Source organism: Macaca thibetana, chromosome 10, assembly GCF_024542745.1.
Source record: "Macaca thibetana thibetana isolate TM-01 chromosome 10, ASM2454274v1, whole genome shotgun sequence".
NCBI classification, from domain to species: domain Eukaryota; kingdom Metazoa; phylum Chordata; class Mammalia; order Primates; family Cercopithecidae; genus Macaca; species Macaca thibetana.
The window spans coordinates 35,967,827-35,981,117 of NC_065587.1; the positions used below are offsets into that span (position 1 = coordinate 35,967,827).

At 55.0% G+C, this 13,291-nt stretch overlaps 2 protein-coding genes and 1 pseudogene across 9 annotated transcripts in view; 2 read left to right on the forward strand and 1 right to left on the reverse strand.

The window, feature by feature from the left end:
- DNAJC5 (DnaJ heat shock protein family (Hsp40) member C5) overlaps window positions 1-13,291 on the reverse strand; it is a 217,063-nt gene that overhangs the window by 99,533 nt on the left and 104,239 nt on the right. The window lies entirely within an intron of this gene.
- STMN3 (stathmin 3) overlaps window positions 1-13,291 on the forward strand; it is a 239,048-nt gene that overhangs the window by 24,881 nt on the left and 200,876 nt on the right. The window lies entirely within an intron of this gene.
- LOC126929247 (uncharacterized) lies at window positions 5,981-11,254 on the forward strand (annotated as a pseudogene).

A 13,291-nucleotide genomic window follows, 5' to 3' on the forward strand; every position in this document is an offset into this window, starting at 1 on the left:
TGTGTGTGTGTGTCAGTGTCTCTGTGTGTGTCTGTGTATGTGTGTCAGTGTCTCTGTGTGTGTCTGTGTGTGTGTGTCAGTGTCTCTGTGTGTGTCTGTGTGTCAGTGTCTCTGTGTGTGTCTGTGTGTGTGTGTGTCAGTGTCTCTGTGTGTCTGTGTGTGTGTGTCAGTGTCTCTGTGTGTGTCTGTGTGTGTGTCAGGGTCTCTGTGTGTGTCTGTGTGTGTGTCAGTGTCTCTGTGTGTGTCTGTGTGTGTGTGTCAGTGTCTCTGTGTGTGTGTCAGTGTCTCTGTGTGTGTGTGTGTGTCAGTGTCTCTGTGTGTGTCTGTGTGTGTGTGTCAGTGTCTCTGTGTGTGTCTGTGTGTGTGTGTGTCAGTGTCTCTGTGTGTGTCTGTGTGTCAGTGTCTCTGTGTGTGTCTGTGTGTGTGTGTGTCAGTGTCTCTGTGTGTCTGTGTGTGTGTGTCAGTGTCTCTGTGTGTGTCTGTGTGTGTGTCAGTGTCTCTGTGTGTGTCTGTGTGTGTCAGTGTCTCTGTGTGTCAGTGTCTCTGTGTGTGTCTGTGTGTGTGTCTGTTTTTCAGTGTCTATGTGTGTGTGTGTGTGTGTGTGTCAGTGTCTCTGTGTGTGTGTGTCAGTGTCTCTGTGTGTCTCTGTATGTGTGTGTGTCAGTGTCTCTGTGTGTGTCTGTATGTGTGTGTGTCAGTGTCTCTGTGTGTGTCTGTGTGTGTGTGTCAGTGTCTCTGTGTGTGTGTGTCAGTGTGTGTCAGTGTCTCTGTGTGTGTGTGTGTCAGTGTCTCTGTGTGTGTGTCAGTGTCTCTGTGTGTGTCTGTGTGTGTGTCTGTGTTTGTCAGTGTCTATGTGTGTGTGTGTGTGTGTCAGTGTCTGTGTGTGTCTGTGTGTGTGTGTGTCAGTGTCTCTGTGTGTGTGTGTGTCAGTGTCTGTGTGTGTCTGTGTCAGTGTCTCTGTGTGTGTGTGTGTCAGTGTCTCTGTGTGTGTGTCAGTGTCTCTGTGTGTGTCTGTGTGTGTGTCTGTGTTTGTCAGTGTCTATGTGTGTGTGTGTGTGTGTCAGTGTCTGTGTGTGTCTGTGTTTGTCAGTGTCTATGTGTGTGTGTGTGTGTCAGTGTCTGTGTGTGTCTGTGTGTGTGTGTGTCAGTGTCTCTGTGTGTGTGTGTGTCAGTGTCTGTGTGTGTGTGTGTGTGTCAGTGTCTCTGTGTGTGTGTCAGTGTCTCTGTGTGTTTGTGTGTCAGTGTCTCTGTGTGTGTCTGTGTGTGTGTGTCAGTGTCTCTGTGTGTCTCTGTATGTGTGTGTGTCAGTGTCTCTGTGTGTGTCTGTATGTGTGTGTGTCAGTGTCTCTGTGTGTGTCTGTGTGTGTGTGTCAGTGTCTCTGTGTGTGTGTGTCAGTGTGTGTCAGTGTCTCTGTGTGTGTGTGTCAGTGTCTCTGTGTGTGTGTCAGTGTCTCTGTGTGTGTCTGTGTGTGTGTCTGTGTTTGTCAGTGTCTGTGTGTGTGTGTGTGTCAGTGTCTGTGTGTGTCTGTGTGTGTGTGTGTCAGTGTCTCTGTGTGTGTGTGTGTCAGTGTCTGTGTGTGTCTGTGTCAGTGTCTCTGTGTGTGTGTGTCAGTGTCTCTGTGTGTGTGTCAGTGTCTCTGTGTGTGTCTGTGTGTGTGTCTGTGTTTGTCAGTGTCTATGTGTGTGTGTGTGTGTGTCAGTGTCTGTGTGTGTCTGTGTGTGTGTGTGTCAGTGTCTCTGTGTGTGTGTGTGTCAGTGTCTGTGTGTGTGTGTCAGTGTCTCTGTGTGTTTGTGTGTCAGTGTCTCTGTGTGTGTCTGTGTGTGTGTGTCAGTGTCTCTGTGTGTGTCTGTGTCAGTGTCTCTGTGTGTCTGTGTGTGTGTGTGTCAGTGTCTCTGTGTGTGTGTGTGTCAGTGTCTCTGTGTGTGTCTGTGAGTGTGTGTGTCAGTGTCTCTGTGTGTGTCTGTGTGTGTGTCTGTGTGTGTCAGTGTCTATGTGTGTGTCTGTGTGTGTGTCAGTGTCTGTGTGTGTGTCTATGTCTGTGCGTCTCTGTGTGTGTCTGTGTGTGTGTCAGTGTGTGTGTCTCTGTGTGTGTCTGTGTGCGTCAGTGTGTGTCTCTCCGTGTTTGTGTCTGTGTATGTCTGTGTGTGTGTGTGTCAGTGTCTCTGTGTGTGTCTGTGTGTGTGTCTGTGTGTGTCAGTGTCTATGTGTGTGTCTGTGTGTGTGTGTGTCAGTGTCTCTGTGTGTGTCTGTGTGTGTCAGTGTCTATGTGTGTGTCTGTGTGTGTGTCAGTGTCTGTGTGTGTGTCTATGTGCGTCTCTGTGTGTGTCTGTGTGTGTGTCAGTGTGTGTGTCTCTGTGTGTGTCTGTGTGCGTCAGTGTGTGTCTCTCCGTGTTTGTGTCTGTGTATGTCTGTGTGTGTGTGTGTCAGTGTCTCTGTGTGTGTCTGTGTGTGTGTCTGTGTGTGTCAGTGTCTATGTGTGTGTCTGTGTGTGTGTGTGTCAGTGTCTCTGTGTGTGTCTGTGTGTGTCAGTGTCTATGTGTGTGTCTGTGTGTGTGTCAGTGTCTGTGTGTGTGTCTATGTCTGTGCGTCTCTGTGTGTGTCTGTGTGTGTGTGTCAGTGTGTGTGTCTCTGTGTGTGTCTCTGTGTGTGTCTGTGTGCGTCAGTGTCTGTGTGTCTCTCCGTGTTTGTGTCTGTGTATGTCTGTCTGTCTGTGTGTGTGTGTGTGTCTCTGCGTGTGTGTCTGTGTGCGTCAGCGTCTATGTGTATCTCTGCGTGTTTGTGTCTGTGTGTGTCAGTGTCTGTGTGTGTGTCTCTGTGTGTGTGACCAAGTGAGCCTGGGTGTACCCCTAGGTGTGTGTTTTTGAGTTTGTGTCTCAGGCTTGTGTTTGAATCTTGGAGTGTCTGTGTGGCCTCCGAGTGTGACCATATTTGCAGGGTGGAATGGGGTTTCTCCTCTAAGGTCAAGAATGACCAGCACCCCCCACCCACCCGGGTAGAAAGCCCGAGCTGTGGGAGGGGTGGGGGCAGGACAGCAGCTGCAGCTCCTCCCTCCTCCCCACTCCCTGCAGGGCTAGGTCCACCTTCAGCTCTGGCTGCACAGCCAAGTTAAAAATAGCCCGGGGCCTCTGGAAGTGAAGGGGTGGGATGGAGGGAGGAGGGCAGGAGGCATCCTGGCTGCCCAGCCGAGGGCGGGTTCCCCAGGTCCCAAGCCACCGCTCCCCGGCCCGCAGGCCCGGCTTCAGCAGGGTGAGCCCCACAGCCGCAGCCCCACCTGCGCGGCTGTAGCCACCCCCACCCGACAAGGCTCCTCCAGGCTCTTCCAAGAAAGGCAGAGCGGGCACGGGGCGTCAGCCTGGCTGCCCCGCTCTGAGCCCAGCCCCACCCACACCTCCCTCAGGGGCTGCTCTCTCCGGCTGCCTCCTCTGCGCTCCCTCCACGAAGGGAAGGGTCGGGGGCATGACCTGGCAGTCTCTCCCTGGCTTTCAGCCCAGTCCGCCCAGCGACTTCGACTTCCCTGGAGGGAACGAGGCTGCCTGAGGGGCTGGGCCCAGACAGGATGGGGCAGGAGGAAAGCAGGGGCCTCAGGGAACATTCCGCCCTCTGGAGGGGTCAGCAGAGGGTTTCTGCTTGTGTGTAACTTTTTTTTTTTTTTTTGAGACAAGTCTCACTCTGTCACCCAGACTGGAGTGCGGTGGCACAATCTCGGCTCACTGCAACCTCCACCTTCTGGGTTCAAGCAATTCTCCTGCCTCAGCCTCCCAAGTAGCTGGGACTACAGCTGTGCGCCACCACGCCCGGCTAATTTTTATGTTTTTAGTAGAGGTGGGGTTTCACCATGTCGGCCTGGCTGGTCTTGAACTCCTGACCTTGTGATCCTCCCACCTCGGCCTCCCAAAGTGCTGGGATTACAGGCGTGAGCCACTGTGCCTGGCCTGTGTATGAAACTCTTTTTTTTGTTGTTTTGTTTTGAGAGGGAGTCTCGCTCTGTCGCCCAGGCTGGAGTGCAGTGGCGCGATCTCGGCTCACTACAAGCTCCACCTCCCGGGTTCACGCCATTCTCCTGCCTCAACCTCCCAAGTAGCTGAGACTACAGGTGCCCGCCACCACGCCTGACTAATTTTTTGTATTTTTAGTAGAGATGGGGTTTCACTGTGTTGGCCAGGATGGTCTTGATCTCCTGACCTTGTGATCCGCCTGCCTTGGCCTCCCAAAGTGCTGAGATTACAGGCATGAACCACTGTGCCTGGCCTGTGTGTGAAACTTTTTATTGAAGTTTCACATACAGGCAGAAAAGCATCACAGAAGTTTCACATACATGCAGAAAAGCATACCCATCCTAAGTATGTGGCTTCCTGAATTTCCATAGACTGAACGCCTCTTGTCACCAGCACCTGGATCAAGAAAACAGGACGTTGCCAAAACCAGGAGGCCCCTAAGGCCCTGCTGGCCAATGCCCCAGAGGCCATCATTCATGGACCCCGTCCACCTGCACTAGTCCTGCCTGTTCCTGAACCTAATCCATGCTGGGCACCAGCTCTGCCTGCGCTCTGGCCTCTGCTTCCCGTTGTCTGATGTGGAGGCCGTGGAGGAAGCTGGGTGGCTCCTCCTGGCTACAGTCACTATCCCCTGGATGACAGGCCACACCCAGCATTGATGGGCATTCGGGTTTTCCAGGTTGGGGCTATTATGAAAAGGGTCACTTGGAACATTCTTGCTTGTTTTTTTTTTGTTTTGTTTTGTTTTTTTTTTTTTTGAGACGGAGTCTCGCTCTGTCGCCCAGGCTGGAGTGCAGTGGCCGGATCTCAGCTCACTGCAAGCTCCGCCTCCTGGGTTCACGCCATTCTCCTGCCTCAGCCTCCTGAGTAGCTGGGACTACAGGCGCCCGCCACCTCGCCCGGCTAGTTTTTTGTATTTTTTAGTAGAGACGGGGTTTCACTGTGTTAGCCAGGATGGTCTCGATCTCCTGACCTCGTGATCCGCCCGTCTCGGCCTCCCAGAGTGCTGGGATTACAGGCTTGAGCCACCGCGCCCGGCTCTTGCTTGTTTTTTGGTGAACCCAAGTATAGATTCTCACTGGGCACATCCCTAGGAGCGGAACTGCCAGTGAACTGGCCGCAAATTCCTCTGAGCCTCAGCTGGGGGAGCCAGGCACGCTCTCCCGGAGGATGCTGGCATCTGCTGTGATTTCAGGGAGTTCACACCCCACCCCAGGCCTGAGCCCTGGACCCACACCCTACCGGGTCCAGCCTTTGCAGTCTGCTTGTCTCTGGTGGGGCAGGGCCTTGGACTGGGGTCCCCCAGGAGGGATGGGCAGTGCATGTGCGCCCTCCACCAGGCTGGGCACACCCAGAGGAGGCGCCCATCCCGGAGGCCCACACCCACCCTTCCTTCCTCAGGAAAACCTGTGGTCTGATAAGGCCTCCAGTCTCTGGTTTTCAAAACCACCCCGGCACCAGGACCCCCCAAGAGAGGAGGGGTCAGAGCCCGCCCAGCCTGTGGCAGTGGAGGCTACAGAACCCAGCCCTAGGTGGTGCACACCAGCCCCCAAGCAGCAGGGCCTCCCGTAAGGCTCCAGAAGAAGGCAGCTCGGAGCGCCCTGGGTCGGGGGCCATGAGGCAGGGGCGGCCAACTCAGGTAGAATGGCCTCTCCTTCCTGCAGCCCCACCCCTGGGCAGGGCACTCCCCACAAGGCCCTGGCCAAGGCCCCAGTCCCCCTCCAGTCCCTCGTCCTAGGTGTTCCCTTTGATGCTACCTGATCCTGTACCAGGACGGACCCTCGGGCAGGGGGCCCAGATGAGAAGCCCTCCCAATTTTTGCTCGCCACCCACATATCTGCCCAGCTCCCAGGACCAGGCAAGCCCCTTTCCTCCAACCCAGCCATCTTGCAGGGTCCTTTAGCCCCCAGGGTTCCCAGAAGCAGCCAGGGATAAACCTGAGCCCAAATCCCAACAGGAAGGAAGTGCCCACAGGGCATCCAAGATGTGCAAGCACAGCTCACAGCCAGGGAGTGGCCCTCGGTGCCTCCTCATCATTGCCGACCCACTTAGGGTAGCGATGCCCACAAGAAAGGCAGTGCTTCTGGGCCTTCGCTCCATGAGGTGAGTGCTCCTGGTGCAGCCTGGTGCTCAGAGCAGCTGAGACCCTGCCCCACAGTGGGTGGTAACTCCAGTTCTAGCCAGGACAGCTCCAGAGCCCTCAGGACTCAGGGGCACACACAAGTGGGGCTGCAGATGTGGGGCTCACCATGCTGGAGCCAGGCTGGTTGGCCTTGGAGCATTGGCATGGGACCTGGGGAACCAGCCCTCGGCTGGGCAGCCAGGATGCCTCCTGCTCACTTCCCTCCATCCCACCCTTTTCACTTCCAGAGGCCCTGGGCTATTTTTGAGGGGAAGGGGAAGGACAGAAAGTGCAGGCAGGGCTGGGGTCTGGGCCTGTGGGATCCTAAGGCAGGAGGGGAGGGCTGTGTCATGATGGCCTGGAGCTGGGGCTGGAGGTGAATCTTCTGGGATGCTGGGATTCACCAGGTGGGCAGGAGGGGTGTTCCAGGCTGATGGAAGGGCAGGTGCAAAGCCCAGAGTGGGGAAGGAGCTGGGCAGCAGTGTGGGTGGTACAGCCAGACTGGTGGGAGAGGCTGAGGCTGTGGCCAAGCGGGCCACAAACAGTGGCTAGGCTGGCCACCTCTCTCGACAGAAGCAGGGTGTGCAGGCCTGGGATTGTCGTTTCATGAGGCATACACAGGTACAGGTCAGAGGTGGAGCCAAGGCCATCCGAGCAGGTGGGTGGGCAGCAGGGAGAGAGAGGTGGTATTCTCCTGTTTTTTTGTTATTTGAGACAGGGTCTTGCTCTGTAGCCCAGGCTGGAGCACAGTGGTGCAATCTCAGCTCACTGCAATCTCAACCACCTGGCTCAAGTGATCCTCCCACTTCAGCCTCCCAAGAAGCTGGGACCACAGGCATGTGCCACCACACCCAGCTAATTTTTATATTTTTTGTAAAGACCGGGTCTCACCATCTTGCCCAGGCTGGTCTCGTACTCCTGTGCTCAACCTCCCGAAGTGCTGGGATTGCAGGTGTGAGCCACCGCGCCTGGCCCACAGGCGTTCTATTTTCATTTCAGATGTTTGCTTCTCCCATCAGACTGTGCTAATCTGGAAGGGACCCCAGAGTCCGAGCTGTGTGGGACATCTGGGGAAGGAATATCACCTTCTTGGGGGTGGAGGCTTTAGCCAGAACTGTGCAGGAGAATGGGCTAGTCTTACCTGACTGGGGCTGCAGGTCACCTTGTTCCAGTTTGATGGGGACCCAGAAGCCCAGAGCACAGATTCTGCTGTCCCAAACCCCAAACAAGGTCGGGACAGAGCCCTGGGTCAAGCTATAATCTGGACTGGGTGCTCTGTCTCTATCCTCTGGAAGCAGCTTGTAGAAGTCCACTTGGGGCCTAGGTGTCCTAAGGATGGGGCTCTGCCCCAGCGCCTGCACAAGGGACCTCTGAAACCCCAAACAGGGAAGAGGAAGCAGTGCTCTGAGGTCCCCTCACCACTGCATGGCTCCCCGACCCCAGCCTCTGTGAACCCCGGGGGTCACGGCTCTGCTCCCTCTGGCTTCCTCCAGGGACTTCCCCAGCCTCCTCCCCTCAGGATACACCTGCAGCCCTGGCCTCTCTCCTCCAGCCCGGGTACCACGTCCACACCCCTCCGCTTCCTGTGCCATGAACCATCTGCCACCACCCACATTGCCTGTGAAGAGATGTCAGCCCTCCTTTGACTTCTCTCCCATCTCCAACTTCCACACAATCCCAGGGCACATCGGCCCTACATCCTAAAAATGTATCTGACTAATCATTATTAGATCAAGTCTGTTCTCTCATTCTGAAGTCCTAAAGCAGCCGGGCGCGGTGGCTCACACCTGTAATCCCAGCACTTAGGGAGGCTGAGGCAGGCAGATCACCTGAGGTCAGAGGTTCAAGACCAGCCTGGCCAACATGGTGAAACCCTGTTTCTACCAAAAATATAAAAATCAGCCAGGCATGGTGATGTGCTACTGTAATCCCAGCTACTCAGGAGGCTGAGGCACGAGAATCACTTTGAACCCAGGAGGTGGAGGTTGTAGTGAGTTGAGATTGCGCCACTGCACTCCAGCCTGGGCAACAGAGTGAGACTCTGTTTCAAAAATAAACAAGGGGCTGGGTGCGATGGCTCATGCCTGTAATCCCAGCACTTTGGGAGGCCAAGGCGGGCATATCATGAGGTCAAGAGATCCAGACCATCCTGGCCAACACGGTGAAACCCTGTTTCCACTAAAAATACAAAAATTAGCTGCGTGTGGTGGCACGTGCCTATAGTTCCAGCTACTTGGGAGGCTGAGGCAGGAGAATCGCTTGAACCCGGAAGGCAGAGGTTGCAGTGAGCCGAGATCACACCACCGCACTCCAATCTGGCAACAGAGCAAGACTCCGTCTCAAAAAATAAAATAAATAAATAAATAAATACGCTGGGTGTGGTGGCTCACGCCTGTAATCCCAGCACTTTGGGAGGCCAAGGTGGGCAGATCACCTGAGGTCAGGAGTTTAAGACCAGCCTGGCCAACATGGTGAAACCTCATCTCTACTAAGAATACAAAAAAAAATTAGCTGAGTGTGGTGACGGGTGCCTGTAATCCCAGCTACTCGGGAGGTTGAGGCAGCAGAATCGCTTGAACCCGGGAGGCGGAGGTTGCGGTGAGCCGAGATCGTGCCATTGGCCTGAGCAACAAGAGCGAAACTCCTTCTCAAAATAAATAAATACATACATACATACATACATACATACATACAGTCCTAATAGCATCTTCAGCCCACGGAAAAGCCCAGAAGCCCTGGCTTGGCAGCAAATTCTTAGAAAATGGCTCGGCCGGGCGCGGTGGCTCAAGCCTGTAATCCCAGCACTTTGGGAGGCCGAGACGGGCGGATCACGAGGTCGGGAGATCGAGACCATCCTGGCTAACACGGTGAAACCCCGTCTCTACTAAAAAAATACAAAAAACTAGCCGGGCGAGGTGGTGGGCGCCTGTAGTCCCAGCTACTCGGGAGGCTGAGGCAGGAGAATGGCGTGAACCCGGGAGGCGGAGCTTGCAGTGAGCTGAGATCCGGCCACTGCACTCCAGCCTGGGCGACAGAGCGAGACTCCGTCTCAAAAAAAAAAAAAAAAAAAAAGAAAATGGCTCATTCCCCACGGTCCCAGCAAGGCCTTTGAGCCTCATCTGTGCTCCTCGTGCACCTGCTCAGGGCTTGGCCCAACCCTGTCTAGCTCAGGCTGGGCCCTCCCCATGGCCCCACATCTCCGTGGCCCCAGCCCCCAGGAAGCTTCCCAGAGCCCCACCTCCCTCCAGAGGGCACATTGCCTTCCATCCTGAGACTTGGCGCACAGCTCACCCTTGGTAGGACGGGCCCCTGAAGGGCAGGACAGTATTTTGCCCAGTGTCCAGAACGGGATGTGGCTGGCAGATGACGTCGGAAGGTGCATGCAGTGGACACGACACACTCGCAGACATGGTTAGCACCAGCAGCACACAGACCCACCACACATGGGCGCACGCAGGCACACACAGTCAGCATCCACAGACACACGTGATCAAGCCCACGCGGGCAGCAGCACGGACACACGGCTGAGACGCAGGCAGAAGCGTGGGACCCGGAATGAGACCCAACCCCGGACACCCGACAGCGGAAAGACGGGTTTTACTCAGACTGCGGCGTGGGGGAAGACTGCAGTATTTTTTTTTTTTTGAGACAGGGTCTCGCTCTGTCCCCCAGGCTGGAGTGCGGTGGCGCGATCTCAGCTCACTGCGAGCTCCGCCTCCCGGGTTCAAGCAATTCTCCTGCCTCAGCCTCCCGAGTAGCTGGGACTACACGCGCCCGCCACCTCGCCTGGCTAATTTTTGTATTTTTTAGTAGAGACAGAGTTTCACCATGTTGGCCAGGCTGGTCTCAAACTCCTGACCTCATGATCTGCCTGCCTCAGCCTCCCAAAGTGCTGGGATTACAGGCGTGAGCCACTGCACCGGGCCAACCCAGGTTTTTAAAGCGAGAACAGAAAAGGAAAAAGAAGGGGTATGGGGAAGTAACGAAGGGGTAACCCAAAAGGTGCTGGAGAAAAATGGAAAATCACTCAGACTGGGATTACAGGCTTGAGCCACCGCGCCCGGCCAAGAAGGTGGTTTTCTTTGACTGTTTGGTTTTGTATTTTTTTCCTTTTTAAAAAATAAACTTTATTTTGGAATAATTTTAGATTTCAGAAAGTAGGCGACATAGTGCAGGAGGGGTGCGGTGGCTCGCGCCCGTCACCCCGGCACTGTGGGAGACCGAGGTGGCTCGCGCCCGTCACCCCGGCACTGTGGGAGACCGAGGTGGCTCGCGCCCGTCACCCCGGCACTGTGGGAGACCGAGGTGGCTCGCGCCCGTCACCCCGGCACTGTGGGAGACCGAGGTGGCTCATGCATGTCATTCTGGCACTGTGGGAGACCGAGGTGGGTGGATCACTTGAGGTCAGGAGTTTGAGACCAGCCTGGCTAACATGGTGAAACTCTGTGTCTACTAAAAATAAAAAAATTGGCCAGGCACACAGTCTCACGCCTGTAATCCCAGTACTTTGGGAGGCCAAGGCGGGTGGATCATGAGGTCAGGAGTTCAGGACCAGCATGGCCAAGATGGTGAAACCCCGTCTCTACTAAAAATACAAAAATGAGCTGGGCATGGTGGCGTGCACCTGTAATCCCAGCTACTCGGGAGGCTGAGGCAGGAGAATTGCTTGAACCCAGGAGGTAGAGGTTGCAGTGAGCCGGGATCATGCCACTGCACTCCAGCCTGGGTGACAGAGCAAGACTCCATCAAAATAAATAAATAAATAAATAAATAAATAAATAAATAAAATTAACTGGACACGGTGGCAGGCACCTGTAATCCCAGGTGCTCAGGAGGCTGAGGCAGGAGAATCACTTGAACCCGGGAGGTGGAGGTTGCAGTGAGTTGAGATCACGCCGCTGCACTCCAGCCTGGACAATAGAACGTGTGACACTGCAAAGCACAGACAGTCCTATGCACCCATCATGAAACCTCTGTCTTCCTGACGTCGCCATCCTGTGTTGCTGGGTGCTTCAGGAAGCCCACATTGGGATCTGTTGATCTCCACCGCAGAGCGGATTTTATTCGAAGTCTACCAGTCCTGCCATCGATGGCCTTCTTCGGCTCCAGGGCCTCATCGGGTGCCACAATGCTTAGAGCTGTCCCATCTCCTCAGGCTGTCCTGTCTGACAGTTTCTCAGATTTCCTTGTTCTTGGTGACCTTTGAGGATCACCGACAAGGTGTTTTTGTAGAAAGTCCCTCGGTTTGTGTCCAGGCATGGTAACTCATGCCTGTAATCCCAGTACTTCAAGAGGCTGAGGCGGGCAGATCATTTGAGGTCAAGAGTTCAAAACCAGCCTGGCCAACATGGTCTGGTTACTAAAAATCAATTTCTACTAAAAATACGAAAAATAGCCAGGTGTGGTGGCAGGTGCCTATAATCCCAGCTACTCAGGAGGCTGAGGCAGGAGAATCGCTTGAACCCAAGAGGTGGATGTTGCAGTGAGCCGAGATCTTGCCACTACACTCCAGCCTGGGTGACAGAGCAAGACTCTGTCTCAAAAACAAAAACAAGTACAACAAAAGAAAGCTCCTCAGTTTGGGTTTGTCTCACGCCCTTTCTCAGGAGCAGACTGAGGTTTTGAGTTTGGGAAGAATTTCACAGAGGTGAGGTGCTCTTCGCGTCACATCTTATCAGAGCTGCGGGACGTCCGCACGATTGCTTGGCGATGGTCACCTGGTCACCTGGCCAAAGTGGTGCCTGCCAGTCGTCTCCTTGGCTGAGTTCCTCTTTGCCTGTCTTGACTCTGCTCTTTGGAAAGGAGTCCCTAGACCCAGTCCTCACTCCTGGTGTGTGCATAGGGGTAATCTCTGCTTCTGGAACCTACAGGTATTACTTGGATTTCTTTTGTAGGGCAGGTTGGTGTATTTCTTTTTTTGTTTTTTTTTTTTTTTTTTTTTTTTTTTTTTTTTTTTTTTTTTTTTTTTTGTTTTTTTTTTTTTTGTTTTTTTTTTTGAGACGGAGTCTCACGCTGTTGCCCAGGCTGGAGTGCAGTGGCGCGATCTCGGCTCACTGCAAGCTCCGCCTCCCGGGTTCCCGCCATTCTCCTGCCTCAGCCTCCTGAGTAGCTGGGACTACAGGCGCCCGCCACCGCGCCCGGCCAATTTTTTGTATTTTTAGTAGAGACGGGGTTTCACTGTGGTCTCGATCTCCTGACCTTGTGATCCGCCCGCCTCGGCCTCCCAAAGTGCTGGGATTACAGGCTTGAGCCACCGCGCCCGGCCTGTTTTTTTTTTTTTTTTTGAGACGGAGTCTCGCTCTGTCGCCCAGGCTGGAGTGCAGTGGCCGGATCTCAGCTCACTGCAAGCTCCGCCTCCCGGGTTCACGCCATTCTCCTGCCTCAGCCTCCCGAGTAGCTGGGACTATAGGCGCCCGCCACCTCGACCGGCTAGTTTTTTGTATTTTTTAGTAGAGACGGGGTTTCACCGTGTTAGCCAGGATGGTCTCGATCTCCTGACCTCGTGATCCGCCCGTCTCGGCCTCCCAAAGTGCTGGGATTACAGGCGTGAGCCACCGCGCCCAGCTGTTGGTGTATTTCTTGCATGTAATTGTTCTTATTTTTTATATCAGCACATGCCCCAGCTTGGGGTCATAAGCCAGCACGGCATGGTTCTGCTGTTCTCTTCCCTGGGGCCCCCGTGCCCATGGACCTGGCCTTCCTTGCCCCTGTTGTCCCCACCATGGCCCCATGGGCCTGGCCCTCCTGCCCCGTGTCGTCCCCGCCATGGCCCGTGGGCCTGGCCCTCCTGCCCCGTGTCGTCCCCGCCATGGCCCGTGGGCCTGGCCCTCCTGCCCCGTGTCGTCCCCGCCATGGCCAGGAACTCAGCTTGCCTTTTCCTGCTCTGCCCCAGCACCAGCCACGTCCCCAAGGGGCCCGTCCCCAGTTCCTTTTTATCTCAGAAGAGCTCGTTTATGAATTTGCTGACCTGTCACCGACTCCCCACTCCTGCAATACAAGGGGTTTTGTCTGGCTCTCCAGACCTAGCACGTCCTGGCGTGCGACAGGTTCCATGATCTGTGAATGCTGCCCTACGAGTGAGTGAGTGAGTGAACGAGGCTGAGGCAACAGGCTGGCCTTGTGCAGGGCTGGGGCCTCTGCATATCCACCAAGGGAACCCCAGCAGACCCCCTC